Raw genomic sequence first — 19,224 nt, 5'->3', positions numbered from 1 at the left:
ATAAATCCCACTTGATCATGGTGTATTATCCTTTTATTGTATTGTTGAATTCTGTTTGCTAATATTTTGTTAAGGATTTTTGCATCTATGTTCATCAAGGATATTGGCCTGTAAATTTCTTTTATTGTAGTGTCTTTATCTGGTTTGGGCATCAAGGTAAAGCTTGCCTCACATAATAAGTTTGGAAGTGTTCCTACCTCTTTCTTATTTTGGAATAGTTTGAGAAGATAGTTGTTAACTCTTCTTTAAATGTCTGGTAGAATTTTCCTGTGAAGCCATCTGGTCTTGGATTTTTGTTTGTGGGAAGTTTTTTTTTTTTATTACTGATTCTATTTCATTGCTAGTGATCAGTCTGTTTAGATTTTCTATTTCTTCTTGATTTGGTCTTGGAAGATTATATGTTTCTAAGAGTTTATTCATTTCTTCTAGATTGTCCAATCTGTTGGAATATAATTGTTCATAGTAATCTCTTATGATTCTTTGAATTTCTGTGGTGTTGGTTGTAACTTCTCCTGTTTTATTTCTGATTTTATTTATTTGGGCCTCTTTCCTTTTTTTTCCTGATGAACGTGGCTAAAGGTTTATCAATTTTGTTTATCTATTCAAGGAACCAGCTCTTGGTCTCATTGATCTATTCTGTTGTTATTTTAATCTCTAGTTCATTTACTTCCTCTCCAATCTTTATTATTTCCATACTTCTACTAACTTTGGACTTTGTTAGTTCTTCTTTTTTCAGTTCCCTTAGGTGTAAGGTAAGATGGCTTGTTTGAGATTTTTGTTTCCTGAGATAGGACTATATTGCTACAAACTTCCCCCTTAGAAGTGCTTTTGTTGCATCCCATTAATTTTGGAACATTATTTTTTTTCATTTTTATTTACCTCAAGGTATTTTTGTATTTCCTCTTGGATTTCTTTGTTGACTCATTGGTTGTTTATTAGCAAATCATTTAGTCTACACACATTTGTCATTTTTTCCAGTTTTCTTCTTGTAATTGATTTCTGGTTTTACAAGATTGTGGTCAGAAAAGATTCTTGATGTGATTTCAATTTTCTTAAATTTATTGAGACTTGTTTTGTGGCCTAACATCTGATCTATCCTGGAGGATGTGCCATGTCCACTTGAAAAGAATGCGTGCTCTGCTGTTTTTGAGTGGAATGTTTTGTATATATCTACTAAGTCGATCTGGTCTAATATGTCCTTTAAGGACAATGTTTCCTTACTGATTTTCTCTCTGCATGATCCATTATTTGATGTAAGTAGGGAGTCAGACTCCCCTAACATTATTGTATTACTGTCATTTTCTCTCTTTCGGTCTGTTAATATTTGCTCTATATATTTAGGAGCTTCTATGTTGGCTGCATATATATTTACAAGTGTTATTATTATTCTCTTGTGATTTAATACCTTTATTTAGTGCTATGTTTGTATTTCTTTCTCTTTTTTTTTGTGTAGCTATCATAGATTTGGTTTGTGGTTATAATGAGGTTTATATATAGCAACCTATATATATAGCATACATATATCTACTTTAAGTTGATGGTTGCTTACATTTAAGCGCATTCTAAAAGCATTACACTTTTACTGCTCCCCCCATGTTTTATGTTTATGATGTCATATTTTACATCTTTTTATTTTGTGTATTCCTTAATTATTTTAAATATAGACGATTTTTACTACTTTTGTCTTTTAATCTTCATAGAAGCTTTATAGGTAGTTGATTGACTACCTTTACTATATGTTTGCCTTTACCAGTGAGTTTTTTCCTTTCAGTTTTCTCCTTTCTAGTTATGGTCTTTTCTTTTCCATCTAAAGAAATCCCTTTAACATTTCTTTTAAGTCCAGTTTAGGGATGATGAACTCCTTTAGCCTTTGCTTGCCTGGGAAACACTTTATCTCTCCTTTGATTCTAAATAATAACCTTGCTGTGTAGCATATTATTGGCTGTAAATTTTTCCTTTCAGTACTTTGAATATATCATCTCACTCCCTTCTGACCTGAGACGTTTCTGCTAAAAAATCAGCTGATAGTCTTATGAGGGTTCCCCTGTATATAACTAATTGTTTTTCTCTTGCTGCTTTTAAGATCCTCTTTTTAACTTTTGACATTTTAATCATAATGTGTCTTGGTGTGGGTCTCTTTGGGTTCATCTTGTTTGAGATGTTCCGTGCTTCCTGGACTTGGATGTCTGCTTCCTTCAACCAATTAGGGAAGTTTTCAACAATAATTTCTTCAAATAGTTTTTCTGTCATTTTCTCTCTTGCTTCTCCTTCTGGGAGCTCTATAATGCAAACGTTTAGTACTCTTAATGTTGTTCCACAGGTCCCTTAAACTATCCTTATTTAAAATTTTTTTAAAATTTTTTGCTATTTTGATAAATGATTTCCTACCTTGTCATCCAGATCACTGATCCATTTTTCTGCATTCTCTAATGTGCTTTTGATTGCCTCCAGTGTATTTTTCTTTTCAGTTATTGTATTCTCTCATTCTAATTGGTTACTTTTTATATTTTATACCTCTTTGTTGAAGTTTTCACTGAGTTTATCCATTTTTCCCCTGAGTTTGGTGGCATTTTTATGACTATTTGAACACTTTATCTGGTAAATTGCTTGCCTCCATTTCATTTAGTTCTTTTTCTGAGGTTTTATTATTTTGTTTAGAAGTTATTCCTTTGTCTCATTTTGCCTCTCTGTCTTTGTTTCTATGTATTAGGTATATCAACTACATCTTGGAAGAGTGGCCTTAAGTAGGGACCCAATGATACACTTGACACACTTCCCCCTGCTCACCAGATCCAGGTGCCCCAGGGGTGCCCCCCATGTAGGCTGTATGGGCCTCTTGTGGTTGGGTTACAATTGCTGCAGGCACATTGTTAGGCAGGGCTGACCCCTGGCTCAGTTGGATGTGTGGCTCAGCCATGACTACTGTTAATGTCCTAGTGGACAGGTCTGATCCCCAGCCCAGCTGTCTGTGAGACCTAGCTGTGAGTGTTGTGGGCATGCTGGTGTGTAGGGCTGGCTCCCCAGAGCAGAAACCTCTTTAGTGGGGTGCCAGTGCAGGCCAAGCTCAGCTACTGAGTTGGTGAGGCTACTTCCTCTGGAGGGATCCTGCTCCTTGCTGGGTGGGGCAGGAAGGGAGCCATTTCAGAGGGGGCCAGCCAGGGCAGGCAGGTTGCACAGGGCTGATCCTCAGGGGAATGTCAGGGTGGGGTGCATGGTATTATCTGTGTTCATAGAGAATGATAAAAATGGCTCTTGTCAGCACCAGGACAGATAGGTGAAAGGAGAGTTTAAAAAAAAAAAAAAAGGAAGAAGGAACCTGCCAGTGCTTTCGTCCTTGGAGAAAATTCCCATCAGACCTCTCCCATACACACCCTAAAATTAGTCAGTGAGTTTCCTTCTTGCATGACCCAGCAGTTTTCAAGCTGCTGCCTCAGCACTAGGACTCAGAGTGAGTTTGTATGTGAGTTTTCCTAGAGTGGAGCCTCACTTTCCCACAGCCCTCTGGCTTTCCTGAATATAAGCACCACTGGTTTTCAAAGTGAGGTGTTTCAGGCTTCCCTGGTGGCGCAGTGGTTGAGAGTCCGCCTGCCGATGCAGGGGACACGGGTTCGTGCCCCGGTCCAGGAAGATCCCACATGCCGTGGAGCAGCTGGGCCCGTGAGCCATGGCCACTGAGCCGTCGCGTCCAGAGCCTGTGGTCCGCAACGGGAGAGGCCACAACAGTGAGAGGCCCGCGTACCACCAAAAAAAAAAAAAAAAGTGAGGTGTTTTGGGGGTTCATCTTCCAGTACAGGTTCCCTGGACTGGGGAGCCCAACATGGGGCTTGGACCCCTTGCTCCACAGGGGGTACCTCCACGGTTGTTATATCACTCCCACTTACAGGTCACCACACTGCTGGTATGGATTCTGAGTAGACTGTGTTTCTGCCTCTCTTATCCTTCTTGATGTGGCCTTTTAAAAATATCCTTAGTTGTGGAAAATCTGTTCTACTAATCTTCAGAATGTGCTCAGAGATAGTTTCTCTCTAAGTGGTTGTAGTTTTGGTGTGTCCATGGGAGGAGGTTAACTCAGGATCTTCCTACTCCACCATCTTGGTCTGGATCCTCTGTGATTCATCTTCTTTCCTAGACTATGAGCTCCTTGTTGGAAGGGTCTGCCTCTGAACCATTTTTGTACCTATCCTCAGTGATACCAAGAACACTGCCTTGCATATAGTTAATTTCAATAAGTATTTTTTTTCTTGTGGTGGAATAACTGAAAAATTTAAACAGATAAATCTTCATTCTCAGACCTGACTACAAATCATCTTCAAATTTTCAGAATGGAAAGTGTGCCAACATTTCATGTAAATGAAGAACAAGAGTTTTATTTAACTACATGCTCAAGTAACTACTAAAAAGTCAGAATCTTACTAAGATGATTTGACAGAAGTACAATGTCTATAACAAAGGTGGTAGCTATGGCACTGTGTCAATAATCCTCTCTCTTGGGTTTTATAAACACTACAGTAATGTATTTCAAACTTCAAGAACACTGGAGGACATTTGAAATAGAATGATTAAAAAGATGAAGATGAGGGGTTCCAGTTCAAGGTAATGATGTAGGAGACCCTTGAACTTATGTTCTCCTACACACACACCAAATCTACAGCTATAAATGTGAAAACTCCCTCTGAAAGAAATACAGAAACTAGGTGAGTGACTCTTACATATCAGGCAAACAAGAAAATACCCAAATCAAAACAGGCAGGAGATACTGAGACACATAAACCTGACCCGCATCCTGGCTACACACAACTGGGAGGGAACTCACAACTCCTTGTATCTTCTTGAGTAGCAAAGTGTTTGACCCCACATCTGATACCCCACCTTTTAATACTTTCACCAGAGAGATGGGTCCCCAAAACATCCAGCTTTGAAAGCCAATGTGGCTTTCATGCACGATACCCACATGGCTATAGCAAACACAGAGAAAGATCTTAAAATGTTAGTGTGGACTCACTGTGGTTATAACCCTAGGGCCCAGAGCAGAGACAGCAGACTAAAACACAACCACTCTTTTCATGAAAGAGGCCTATTTTCTTATCTTAATAGCTATAGCCTGAGGAGCAGACTTCTATTTTAGCACATATAAACAGACTAACTGCAATACTCTCCAGAGACCAGGAGGAAAGCAGCCCCTTCTTCATGCTGTCTCTCCACCTTGCTCCAGGTTGCTGATATGTCTCAGAGAAGCTCGTGTATGTGTCTGAAGCCCTGGTTTTTGTCTATACTTACATCAGGAAAAACAGACTTTAAGCCAAGGACTGTAATAAGAGACAAAGAAGGTCATTATATAAAGATAAAAGGTCAATTCAACAAGAGGATATAACATTTGCAAATATTTGTGCACCTAACATAGTAGCAGCTAAATATATAAAGCAAATATTAGCAGACCTAAGGCGAAAAGTAGACAGGAATACAATAATAGTAGGAGACTTCAATACCCCGCTTTCATCAATGGATAGATCATCCAGATAGAAAACCAGTGAGGAAACACTGGACTTAAATGACATGCTAGACCAGCAGGACTTAACATTTACAGAATATCCCACCCAAAAGCAGCTGAATATACATTCTTCTCAAATGCACAAGGAGCATTCTCCACAATAGATCATGTCAGGCCATGAAACAAGTCTTAATAAATTTAAGAAGACTGAAATCATATCAAGCAACTTTTCTAACTACAAGGGTATGAAACTAGAAATGAATGAAAAGAAGAAAACTGGAAAATTCACAAATATGTGAAGATTAAACAACATGTTACTAAATAACCAATATATCAAAGAAGAAATCAAAAAAGAAATCAAAAAATATCTTGAGACAAATTAAAAAGGAAATACAGCATTCCAAAGCTTATTGGATGCAGCAAAAGTACTTCTAAATGGAAAGTTTAGCCTACATTAAAAAATGAGAAAGATCTGAAATAAATAACACAACTTTACACCTCAAGGAACTAGGAAAAGCAGCACAAACTAAGTACAAAACTAGTATAAGGAAGGAAATAAGAAAGATCAGAGTGGAAATAAATGAAATAGAGACTAAAAAAATCAAAATGATTAATGGAATTAACAGCTGGTTTTTGAAAAGATACAAAATAGACAAACTTTTAGCTAGACTCACCAAAAAACAAGAGAGGACTCAAATAAGTAAAATCAGAAATCATAAGAGGATACTATGAACATTTATAGACCCCCAAATTGTATAACCTAGAAGAAATGGAAAAACCCTAGAAACATACAACCTACCAAGAAAGAATCATGAAGAAACAGAAAATCTGAACAGATCAATAACAAGAAAGTAGACTGAATCAGTGATCAAAACTTCCTAACAAACAAAAGCCCAGAATCAGCTGGCTTCACTGATGAAATCCACCAAACATTTAAAGAATTAATAACAATACTTCTCACACTCTTCACCCCCAAAAAAGAATAGAAGGAAATACTTCCAAACTCGTTTTATGAGGCCAGCATCATCCTCATACCAAAGCCAGACAATGACACCACAAGAAGAAAAAAGTACAGGCCAATATACCTGAGGTACATGGATGCAAAAATATTCAACAAAATATTAGCCAAACCAAATTCAACAGCACATTGAAAGGATCATACACCATGACCAAGTGGAATCTATCCCTGAGATGCAAGGATGTTTCAATATATGCAAATCAATCAAGGTGACAGAACACCTTAACAGGATAAGGGATGAAAATCAGGATCATCTCAGTTGATGCAGAAAAATCATTTGACAAAAATCAACATCCTTCGATGGTAAAAGCTTTTGACAATTTAGGTATAGCAAGAACTTACTTCAACTCAGTAAAGGCCATTTATGACAAGCCTACAGGTAACATCATATGTAAAGGTGAAAAACTGAAAGCTTTTCCTCTAAGATCTAGAAAAATAGAAGGATGCCCACTCTCACCACTTTTATTCAACACAGCATTGGAAGTTAGCCAGAATAAGTAGGCAAGCAAAAGAAATAAAAGGCATCCAAACTGGAAAGGAAGAATAAAACTGTCTCTACTTGCAGGTGATATGATATACATAGAAAAAACCCCAGAGACTTCACCAAAAACATTTTTAAAACCAATAAACCAATACATTAGAGTTGCAGGTTACAAAATCAATATACAAAAATCAGTTGTTTCTATACACTAATAATAAACTATCAGGAGGACAAATTAAAAAGGCAATCCCATTCACAATTGTGTCAAAAATAATACATTTAGAAAAGAATAAGTTTAACCAAGGAGGTGAAAGATCTGTACATTGAAACTATAAGACAGTGATAAAAGAAATTGAAGAAGACACAAATAAATGGAAAAATAATCCATGCTCATGGATTGGACAAATTAATATTATTAGAAAGTTTATACTACCCAAAGTAATCTACAGATTCAAAATTCCAATGGCATTTTTCACAGAAATAAAACAAACAATCCTATAATTTGTATGGAACCAAAAAGACCCCGAAGAGCCAAAGTAATTTTGAGAAAGATAAATAAAGCTTTCTCAAGGCTTTATGAGAGGCGTTATGCTTCATACTGTATTACAAATATATAATAATCAAGCTAAGGTGGTATTGGTATAAAAATAGACACAATTGATCAGTGGAGCAGAATAAAGAGCCCAGAAATAAACTCATGGATGATCTATTCCTTCACAACAAAGGAGCCAACAATACACAATGGGCAAAGGATAGTCTTTTCAATAAATGATGTTGAAAAGACTGGACAGCCACCTGCAAAAGAATGAAATTGAACCCCTGTGTTACACCATTCACAAAAATCAACTCACAATAAATTAAATGCTTGAATGTAAGACCTGAAACAATAAAACTTCTGGAAGAAAACAGTAAACTCCTTGACATTAATCTTGGTGGTGATTTTTTTAGATTTGACACCAAAAGCAAAGGCAACAAGAGCAAGATTCAGCAAGTATGACTACATTAAAGTAAAAAAGTTTCTGTACAGGAAAAGAAACCATTGATAAAATGAAAAGGAAACCTACAGAATGGGAGAAAATATTTTCAAATCATATATCTGGTAAGGGGTTAATATCCAATATATATAAAGAACTCTTACAACTCAATAGCTAAATAAATAAATAAACCAATTAAAAAATGTGCAGAGGATTGGAACAGACATTGTTCCAAAGAAGAATTTCAAATGGTCAACAAGTAAATGAAAAGGTGTTGAACATCATTAATCATCAGGAAATGTAAATCAAAACTAAAATGAGCTATACCTTAACATTCTGTTAGAATGGTTATCATCAAACAGAGAAGAGATAACAAATGTTGGCAAGGATATGGAGAAAAGGAAACCCTTGTGCACTGTTGGTGAAAGTGTAAAATGGTGCAGCTACTACAGAAAAGAGTATGGAGATTTTCAACAAAATGAAAAATAGAACTACCATATGATCCAGCAATTCCACTTCTGTGCATTTATCCTAAAGAAAATTACTGTCTCAAAAATGTAACTTCTCTCCCATGTTCACTGCAGTATTATTTACAATAGCCAAGACATGGAAGCAACCTAAGTGTCCATAGATGGATGGATAAAGAAAATGTGGTATTTATATGCAATGGAATACTATTCAGCCATAAAAAGGAAGGAATTCCTGTCATTTGCAACAACATGGATGGACCTTGAGGGCATTATACTAAATGAAATAAGTCAGACTAGAAAGACAAACACTATGATCTCACTTATATGTGGAATCTAAAACAAAAACAAAACCTCTAAACTCATACATATAGAGAAAAGATTGGTGGTTGCTAGTAGGGAATGAAGGTGTCAAAATAGGTCAAAGTGGTGAAAAGGTACAAACTTCCCTTGGGATGTAATGTACAGCATGGTGACTATAGCTAACAATACTGTATTGTATATTTGAAAGCTACCAAGAGAGTAAATGTTCAAAGTTCTCATCACAAGGAAAAAAAAGTTTGTAACTATGTGTAGTGATGGATGTTACTAAACTTATTGTGGTAACCATTTTGCACTATATACATATATCAAATGAACATGTTGTACACCTAAACTAATACAATGCTATATATCAGTTATACCTGAAAAAAAAAAAAGATGAAGATTGTGGAGATCATGCTCTATGAAGAATGATTAGTGGTATATAGTCTCAGGAAGGGAAAATGTGAGTGCTGAACTATGGAAGTGGGAATAAGCTTACTCTGAATTGCTCTGTAATACCCTGGATTTCTCACCTGCAAAACTTATGTAACAATTGTATATTTCTCATAGGGTTGTTGTGAAGATTAAGTAAGTCATTGCATATTAAACACTTAGAATAGTTCCTGGAAAATAGTAAGCACTATAAAAATGTTAGTTACTACTATTGTTATTATTCCTCCAAGAGTTGAACAAGGACCAATGATACAAATAGACAAATTTTCCTCTGTATAAGAAAGAGCGTCGTGATCATTAGAATTTTCTAACCTCTCAAAATAGTAAAATAGTTCAACATTCAACTTAAATGCCTTTAAGTCAGAAACTTAGAGTATTTCAGTCTTGGGAAGAAGTCAGACTGCATAACCTCCCAGACTCTATGTAGGGACTACTGATGGGCTGAACAAGGCTTTAGCCATAAATGACAAGTATTTTGGAAAGGCGCTCTGCACATGTTTGCAAGACGTTAAGGAACATTCTGCATCCTCTTCCCATGGCATTTGGATGGAATTATTTATTCATTCACAGTCAGTAAAGTCTCACATCAGTCAGTATATGTGCATGGTGAGATTTATGACCATACATACAGAACTCTAAAATTAGGATTCTTTAGACATAAAGAACAATGAGGGTATGGGTTCAGGAGAAAGCCACAGGAAAGAAGTCAGGCATTGACAAAGTGCCCACTTCACAATGGTGTCCAAAATACACTTTTTTTTTTATAGAGGCTAATCAAGGATGCTAGTTGGTGAATATGTCATTGAAAGCCTAATGTCCCTAACCTGACTATAGTGTTATCATCCATAGGAGAAAGCCAAGAGCAAACAATGATGTTTTATTTCCACCTAGAAAATCCATAAAGGCTTATATAGGACTGGCTATGCGTTGTTGTACTTCATTTTGTGTGTGTATATATTTGGGTAAGTATGAAGAACTATGCAGAGAATATGTCAATTTTCATATAAAAATAATTATCTTATATTAAAAGAAATGACATCAGAGACACCAGGATTCTACACAGCAGTAAGAAAGTGAGCCCAAATAATTCTTCATAAAGGAAAAGTCCATGTCATAGGCTCAGCAGTTACACTAAAGCTATTAATTTGAACTTAAGTTTTCATAAATTCTACTGTCTCAAACTAATAAATCACTTGCACATGGAAAGATGTCAAACAAGTTCTCTCTCATCCTACATTTGGCAAACACCACAACTTCTTAACCCAATTGTTGGTCTCAACCTGTAACACCTGTAAATTTTCACCTAATTAAACATCTACTATATGTTGAATGATGGGGCAGGATTCTTGATTTCAAAAAAATAAAACCTACTCTGGATAGTTGAAACATAAAATAAATGTATTAAAGGATATTAGTTTGCAGGTTCTTGGGGAAGGGCCAGAGAGTCTGGCATGCAGTAAGAAACAATGCCCAAACGCTTCGAGGAATTCTCCAGAACGCAGGACTCGTGTGGAATTGCAGAAGGAGAAAAGTAGGAATGAAGAAATTAGGAATTCATGAAAAAGATGAAAAGGTGTAGCAGATTTGTTAGAGAGCACACTGAAGTATCAACATATGGAAAATGCAAGCTCTTACAAAATATTTTTCTTCCACATTTTTCATTCCTAAACTCAACTGATACGACTGGTGCCTTTGGGGATAATTAAGTTGGGGAAAAAATGTGGACACACAACAGTGAAAGCAACATGTAAAGAGAAGCCACAGCTCCAAGAATGCAGATACAGCTACACTATGAGAGTATCTGAAGACTTCAAGTTTTGATTCAATCAAGTTAATTAGAAATGGCTGTGAACACAGGGTCCATAAAACAAATTATGGTGGTTACCGGAGTTCAAATGATCCCAGCTATATAGAGACTGGAGAATTGCTGTCATTCGACTGAGAAACTGGCAAAGCCTGCTGCGAACAAGTACTCAGAGCGTGGGGCTTGAGACGTTTAGGACCAGACTGAGTAAATGCCCTAGTAATACAGATGATAAGTAATATGGATGTTGTCATATAACAACGAAGATGAGGGAAGTCTTGTCATGATTACCTTCCATTATTAGTTTCCCAGTTTTCTACAGAAGCTATTTAACGCAAAAGATAAATCAATTTTAGGATAAAATTAAAATACTAGGTTTCTGTTTTGTTCCACCAGGAAACGTGAGTCTTGTTATGTGATATTTGCTGAAAACAGGGATAAATTCATTTTTATATAGAGAAAACAACATTCTTTCAAAAAATAGCATTAGCTCTTAACTTTGAGGAGACTAGGCAGAGACTGAGAGGGGGGAGGAATGAAACAGAACATGATTTGTACTTTAATTTGGAAGAAAGCTGGAAATGCTGAAAAGCTCTTTCTAATGTCCTAAAATAGGTCCCTGTCCTTATTCCTATCCAACACCCTCCAAACTATTAAATTAATGACTCTGAAGTTTAACCCTAACCTCAAAGAACCCAAAATAGGACAATATTTATAACCACCACACTCTGGATCTCCTTTGAAGCAGGAAGACTGCAGAGAATCGTATTCTTACCTTTTTTTTCTGCAAAAAGCTTTACTGTTTCCATTTGGTCCACAGCTTGGGGGAGGGCTCCTGGGTGTTAGAAAAGCTGCCTAGTGCCTGCAGTGAGAGGCTCAGGCAGAAGCCCTGACACGAAGGGAGAGCAGAGGAGCCCCTCAAAGGCCGCTGGGCTCTGGAGGCTCTAGTCGTGCTTGAGGGTGAGCCTTTGGAAGAAGAGATACTCGCTCACCCCTGCCTGGGGCCGCCAGCCTGCAGAGAGAGGTCAAGTGATTGCCATCTTCTTGATGAGTTTCACCTGCTCATCCAGAAAGTGGTTCTGCAGGAAGTCACAAAGATATAGGGGTCTATGCAGGCAGAATGCAGGGCATGCAGAACCCAAACAGCCTGGTTCAGGTTCTTTTCCAAGGCCACTGTGGCTTCCATGGTGTCCAGGGCTTTACCTCACTTACTGTGAATGGCTTCTGCATGTCCCAGAAGTGAGTGTGGCCTCCACGCTGGTTTTGCATCTTCAAGAGATGCTGGGCAACCTCAAGCTTCTCCTTGGCCAACTCGAGGAAGAGGTGAGTGGCCCAAGCCCTGTGGAGCCACCATGTCTCCATCGAAATAGAAGCCTGAGAGAATTTTTGTTAATGAGGAATGGTATCCGAAGCTACTGCTATTGTCCTGCAGGAAAACAAAGGCACAGCTCCACTCATCCATTTTTAGCTGCCGAGCATATTTCTTCATGAGGAAGCAGAAAGGCATGTCTATCACCCTTTCTTGGCCAAGCACAAGCCTCAACTTGCAGGATTGTATATCCCTCAAAGAGAGTAGCAGCACCAAAGGACAGCTTGCTGGGAGGTATAGGCAGCACCCTCATCTCCATTAACTCTGTCTAAACTGCAGCGAAGGAAAGCAGTGTGTGTGTCTGGCAATGCAGCTTTGAAACAAGTCACAGCCTAGTTCCTCCCTCCACGCTCCTATCACAGAGACATTCTGCAACTTCTGCCTACCACTCCCACCCCAACTTCTCGCCCATGAACTCTACTGTACAAAGTCTACAGCGTGTGGTTTTGTCCTTATTAAATGCTGCCTGCTGTTGTTTGACGTCTTCTCCCCTAAATGGCTACACGTGGAGGGCAGAGGACTTGCTCTCAACACTTTTGTATCTGACCCAGAGCCCAGTGCAGTAGGTAAGCCACCATGCTTGCTGGACTTCCTACCAGTGCCCATCTTCTCCATTTCTACCTTCCACCACTTGCTTTTGGTCTACAACAGCAGCTTGCTGGCAAAATGCTCACTTCTAGCAAGCCTGTTTCAACCCAAGTTGGAGAGGTTTGATCTGAGGAACATAAAGACCTACCTGAGGGGAAAACTTGATCAAGAAAATGTTAATGACCAGCTGAGTCGCATCACACAGCGTTGCATTGTGACAGCATGAGGGATCCTATTGGGGGACCTGCAGAAATAATCTTTATATTTGAAGGCACTGTGGGAAGGAGGGTAAGTGAGCTGAGGAGGTACCCTGAGTTTGGGACAAGCTGGCCCTTTAAAGGCCATGAAAGGCCAATCAGAAAGGCTCAGAATCACCAGAGGTTGAAATCAAACCATCCCCTCCAAACTGGAGTTCCCTGAGGGCATCTCAGAAGAAAGGTTGCATTAGGAGGTTTGGAGAGGGAGCAAAGATGCTAATGAAATGTAAACTGGTTACTTTCTGCAGAGCCTTCTGGGTAGCAGGCCACCCTCTCCCCCTTTCCTACCCATTTATTTATTTATATTCTTAATTAATGGATATTTCAAACCCCATTAGTTCAGGAGGAGTCAGTAATAAACAGTTGGAGTGTTAGGTAGGCAGCACTACTGGGGAAGGGCAGAGGCTCTTCTTCCTGTTCCTAGATTCTGGTCACATGGCTAGCTTGGGCTGGGGAGAGAAGATCCATTTTCTGGTTCTATGCAGGAGGGCTGGAGCCTGTTTTGATGGGCCACTGACCTCCACAGTATCTGAGTTTCTTTTCTTTTTTTTTTTTCTTATTGAAGTATAGTTGATTTTCAATATTATATTAGTTTCAGGTGTACAACATAGTGAATCAATATCCTTATAGGTTATACTCCATTTAACATTATTACAAAACAGTGGCTATATTTCCCTATGCTGTACAATATATCCTTGTTGCGTATCTATTTAAAAAAAATAGCATTTGTGGTAACTGATGACTGTATGTTTTTGTTAAAGTATTTTTTAATAAAAGTAGTTATATGGATGGAGAAAGTAATTATTAGAAAAGGAAAACAGTTTATCTTATAGTCTAAGTGCCAAGAAGTCTATGGGAAAAAGGAAAGTCCTATTGTCCACTGCCCAATTTCCTGAGTACACAATAGTGTCTGCTGAAGCCAAACTTTGTTACATGAGAAAAAAATAGGAGTCCTATATTTGGAAGTAATTTGAATTTTCCATTAATAACATAAATAATCAAGTAACACGTTACCATTTAAGAGAATTATAACTTAGATCCTCTCACCTGGTAAAGTTTCCCAGGAAGAAATTTTAGAAAATTACAAAAATCTATAGAAAAGTATCATACATGACTGTAAAACACCAGAAACATACATGTCTTTTAAAGTTAAGAATAAAATACGGATGCACCTGGGCTTCCCTGGTGGTGCAGTGGTTGAGAATCTGCCTGCTAATGCAGTGGACACGGGCTCGAGCCCTGGTCTGGGAGGATCCCACATGACGCGGAGCAACTGGGCCCGTGAGCCACAACCACTGAGCCTGCGCGTCTGGAGCCTGTGCTCCGCAACAAGAGAGGCCGTGATAGTGAGAGGCCCGTGCACCGCGATGAAGAGTGGCCCCCGCTTGCCACAACTAGAGAAAGCCCTCGCACAGAAACAAAGACCCAACACAGCAAAAATAATTTAATTAATTAATAAACTCCTACCCCCAACATCTTCTTTAAAAATATATATATATAGATGCACCTTCAATTACTGATGCTATCCAACAATGTCTTTGAAGTTCTAGCCAATGAATAAGGCATGAAAAAAGTAAACTTATGAATATTAGAGAGAAAAAAATTGCCAGAACTTTAAGAGTATATTATTTTATTTTTAGAAAATACTAAATAATCAACTGAAAAACAATAAGGTATTTAATAAGGTATTCATTATTTTCCTGTAAACCAACAATAACAAATTTGGAAGGTTAATGGCAAAATGTCCCATTTAAAATTAATCACAAATACTGTAAAATGTCTGAGAATATATACAAAAATAAATGTGCAAGAGCTAAACTTCAAAACAATTATAAAACTTTGCTGAGGGTCATAAAAGAAGATGTGGGTAACTGGAGTGATGTTTTAGTGTATTGTCTACTTGATAAGCTGATTCTAAAGCTTATCTGTAGGAATGTATAAGAAAAAATATTCAATATATAACATTGAGAAAGAACAGTGAGGGAGAACTATTCTAGGTATCAAAATATACTATAAAGCTAAACCATTAAATCAGAGTAGTACTGTACACAGTACTTGAGGAAAAAGGTAAATAAAAATCAATGGATTAAACTAGAGAAGCCATGTACACATAGAATTACACATATGATAAAACTGGCACCTTTAAAGCAGTGGAGAAGAATTAACTATTTTTAAAATGGCATTAGGGTAATTTGACAATATTTAGAAAAAGGAAGAAAAAGTTAGGACCCTTTTATATGTCATATACAAAAGTAATTATCAGATGAAATGAAAAACAAAATGCAAAAAACAAAACTATAAAAAGATTAGAAAAACCAGAAGAGATTATTTTCATAATCATTGTTTGAGGAAGGTGTCCCAGTGAAAATCTCAGGAAAATATTTTCAAACTTCACCCATTTAAAAATTTAGAATCTTTACATTTTGGGGATAAAAACCTTAAAATAAAAATTAAAAGTCTCAAAAAATATTAACATCAGTGAGCGATTTAAAGTTTCTATAAATCTATAAAAAGTAAATTCATTAAGTCAAAGTAAATGAACAGGAAATGTAATATAAATACTCACAAGTATCCAATGTATCTACAAATAGACATTCGATCTCAGTAGCAATCAAAATCATAAAGATTATGAATTTTGTCACTTTGAAGTCAACACTCATGCATATTCGTTATTTCAAACAATAGTGTTAAAAGAGGTTGTTTCTTTTAGATGTTTCAGCAATGAAAGTTTTATATACTTATTCAAGTTCCTTAACTGTCTACTTTTGCAAAAATGTAATCATCTTTGAAAAGTTGTGTTTTAAACATTAAAAACTCAATTAAATCACAATACATTTACACAATTTTAAACCTCTAAAGATATAGGCATTTTAGAATGCTAAATTTCTATTTAAAAACACACAAGAAACAAAAAGAATAATGTATACACAGTTTTTAAAAGTTACTAAGAGTTTAAAATGGTAATACACATATTGTCAGCATAGCTATGCAACCTGTGTGTCCCTGCCACTAGAGTCTGCATACTTTCAAGCAAACAGAGTCTTCTTCAATTTTTATTTTCTAGTGCACAGCGCAGTTCTTTATATCATAGAAGAAGCCTAATAAATATTTTCTGAATGAAAGTCAATCTTTATCCTCTTTCCCAGAATGTATGTATGCCAAGTTTTTCTTTGTTTACCCCCATGAATATAAATGAAATATGTCCCACACATAGATTTACTTGAATTATCTAATAGTGAATATATATATGTATATATCCTGTAATCTTCATCTGCTTCTGAATACTTGTAAATAAATTATGATATCATGATTTAACAGAGCTGCAACTATTAGGCTTTGTGGATATATTACCTCAAGTTAATTCTTCAGGACTTCATTGAATAGAAAGAGGCAATTTGGAAGATTCTAGGCTGTTAGACTAGCTTCATTAAAGTTAGTACCTTTCCTAGCAGTTGATTTCTACATCACAGTAACAACATGAATGAATGAATGGAATGTGTTCATGTTTGTCTTCTACATTGGCCAGATTTAATACATCCAGTAAATCAACAAAGAAAACCCAGAGGAATAGGCAGAAACTAAACAGAGACAGATAACCACCAAGAGCAAGCCAATTTCATACATGTTTCTCAATCTTTTACATTTCTAGCCGGTAGAAATGAATAAGCATTTTTCAATTATAAATATGAACTTTCAACCATAAAGATTGCAGGGAGTATAATTCAAGTTATATGTAAGGAATGTGGCTGGTTTAGTGCATTGTGTTCATTGTTCCAAGGCAGTAGATCCACCTCCAATTTGTCTAGTTAGTTGTACTTTCTCCCACTAATACACACTGCTCATTTAATGTGGAAATCCCTATTCCAAAATAGGGCTAAAAGAAAATGAGAAAGACTTAGAAACAAAGAATAGGTTAGCAATAAAATAAAGTACATTTCCTACCACTAGTGGGTAATAATGATGATGATAGCTAAAATGTACTGGGTTAGCTCGATATCTAGTTTTCACTGAATATCAGGCAATATACCAAGTGCTATATATTAACTGATTTGACTCTAATATCTTTAAAATATTATTATCTTCACTTAAGAGAAGAGACAAAAGAAGAGGAAACTGAGGCAGAGAGGTGTGCTGGTATACAGTATCTTTTTTGAAGAGTTTACACTTGAGTCTGCACTGAGTCTGTAATGCTCGTGTCTCATATTTAGATGTACATGAACAACTAGTAATGAATGTTAAGGAGTTTGAAATTTTGTCATGGCCCATTGGCCAATTAGCTCAGTGAATGTAGCTGTAAATATACATACATCCATACATATATTTGACTCTGTGTGTGTGTGTGTGTGTGTGTGTGTGTGTGTACCTATACCCATATACACATGAGGTCGTCAGCTTAGAAAGGTTTTTCTTTTTGAGAATGAGAAGCGCTGATGATTCCATCTAGTTGCTGGGACCATAGCAGTGATTAAGGCTGACTGATCTGCCCTCATCCTTTCTTTTCCTTTCCTGTGTGACGTGCCCCATGTGGCTAAGGAAAAGGTAAAGCAGTTGTGCTGAGATGGCGGACATTTATCTCATGTAGAAATTATTTTCCCTGAGTGGCACCGTGAAAGAGGACTTCTTATATTTTGTTTCAGAATGAGCCTTTCAAAGGAACACATCCTGAAACTCAATTAAATCAAGAGATTTATAGATTGGAAACATGGTTACATACTTCAGTAAAACAAGGGGAAAGTTCAACTGCTAAGTCTCATAAATGAATATATTTGATGTCATTTGAACCAAGAAGCAACATATAACGTTTAAGAATACTGACCCTGGAGGTAGAGTGCCTAGCTTCAATTCTACCAGCTGTGGTCACATTCCTTAACTCTCTACACACATCCACCATCTGTAAAACTGCGGAAAATTTAACCTTAAATACAGAGAATCAAATAAGTGTGTGTATATGTATGCGTGTGTGTGTATATATATATATATATATATATATATATATATTTAAATTTATTCCCAATATAGTGTTCAAATCAAGGCCTGGTATATAATAAGTGCTCAACTGCTATTTTATTTATAAAAATATGCAGATTTGTTCACTTATGGCATTTTTAATCTCTTAAGCCTTGTAAGGGCTCTGACTGTTCTGGATCCAATCACCTACTATATCTGGAGATTTATAAGAGTAAAGCATTAGTAGAAAAATATGAAGTGGCATATTATTTCTATTGTGTCTGTTATTAACATTCCAAGTACATCCTGAGGTAATTAAAGTTTAGTCTTAAAAGAGAATCTATGAATTCATATAGTTTGATATCTAGTTGATACCTAAGATTGAATATCATAATTTACAATTTAATTTTTACTAAAATGATATAATTGCATTGCATTTTTTCCATTTGGGGGCTTATAGAAAGGACATCTTCATATATGAACTTTAAATAATATTTCCATCAAGGAGCTCCTCAGAAATACTGCCTAGGAAACCTGAAGTTTACTGGGAAACAAATTTGAAATATTTTAAAATTAATCCAATAGGTTCCCTGTATCCCTTCTCTCTTCATACGTAATTTGCATACCAAAAATGGTTATCAAATTGCCTACAAATGTCAAATATTTAACAGCTGTAATTAATCCTGATTAAATACCTCACATGATGTACAGTTCATAATGTTCATACATATATGAACATAAATATATACATGATATACAGTATAACACAAAAATATAGGGGAATTAAAAAAATATCCAACAATTCTAGATCTGGGTAAGATGGAATAAGCACACTGCTCCCTGACTACTCTCCCACTTAACATAGCTACAAACCTGGATTGCACATAGACCTGCTATTTAAGGACTCCAAAAATTTAATAGTAAAATGCAGATTAAGTGAAGACCCCCAAGAGCTTTTCTTTATGTGGGTTTTATCTACTGATACTTACTATATTAGAAATTTAAACTAAGAAATTGTTAAAACACAAGCTCATCTTCCATTAGCTAACAGAGTGGTGATGTCATCACCACATAA

This window comes from Phocoena phocoena, chromosome 4, assembly GCF_963924675.1.
Source record: "Phocoena phocoena chromosome 4, mPhoPho1.1, whole genome shotgun sequence".
In the NCBI taxonomy this organism is placed as follows: domain Eukaryota; kingdom Metazoa; phylum Chordata; class Mammalia; order Artiodactyla; family Phocoenidae; genus Phocoena; species Phocoena phocoena.
The sequence above is the reverse complement of the archived record's forward strand: the minus strand, read 5'-3'. Positions refer to the sequence as shown.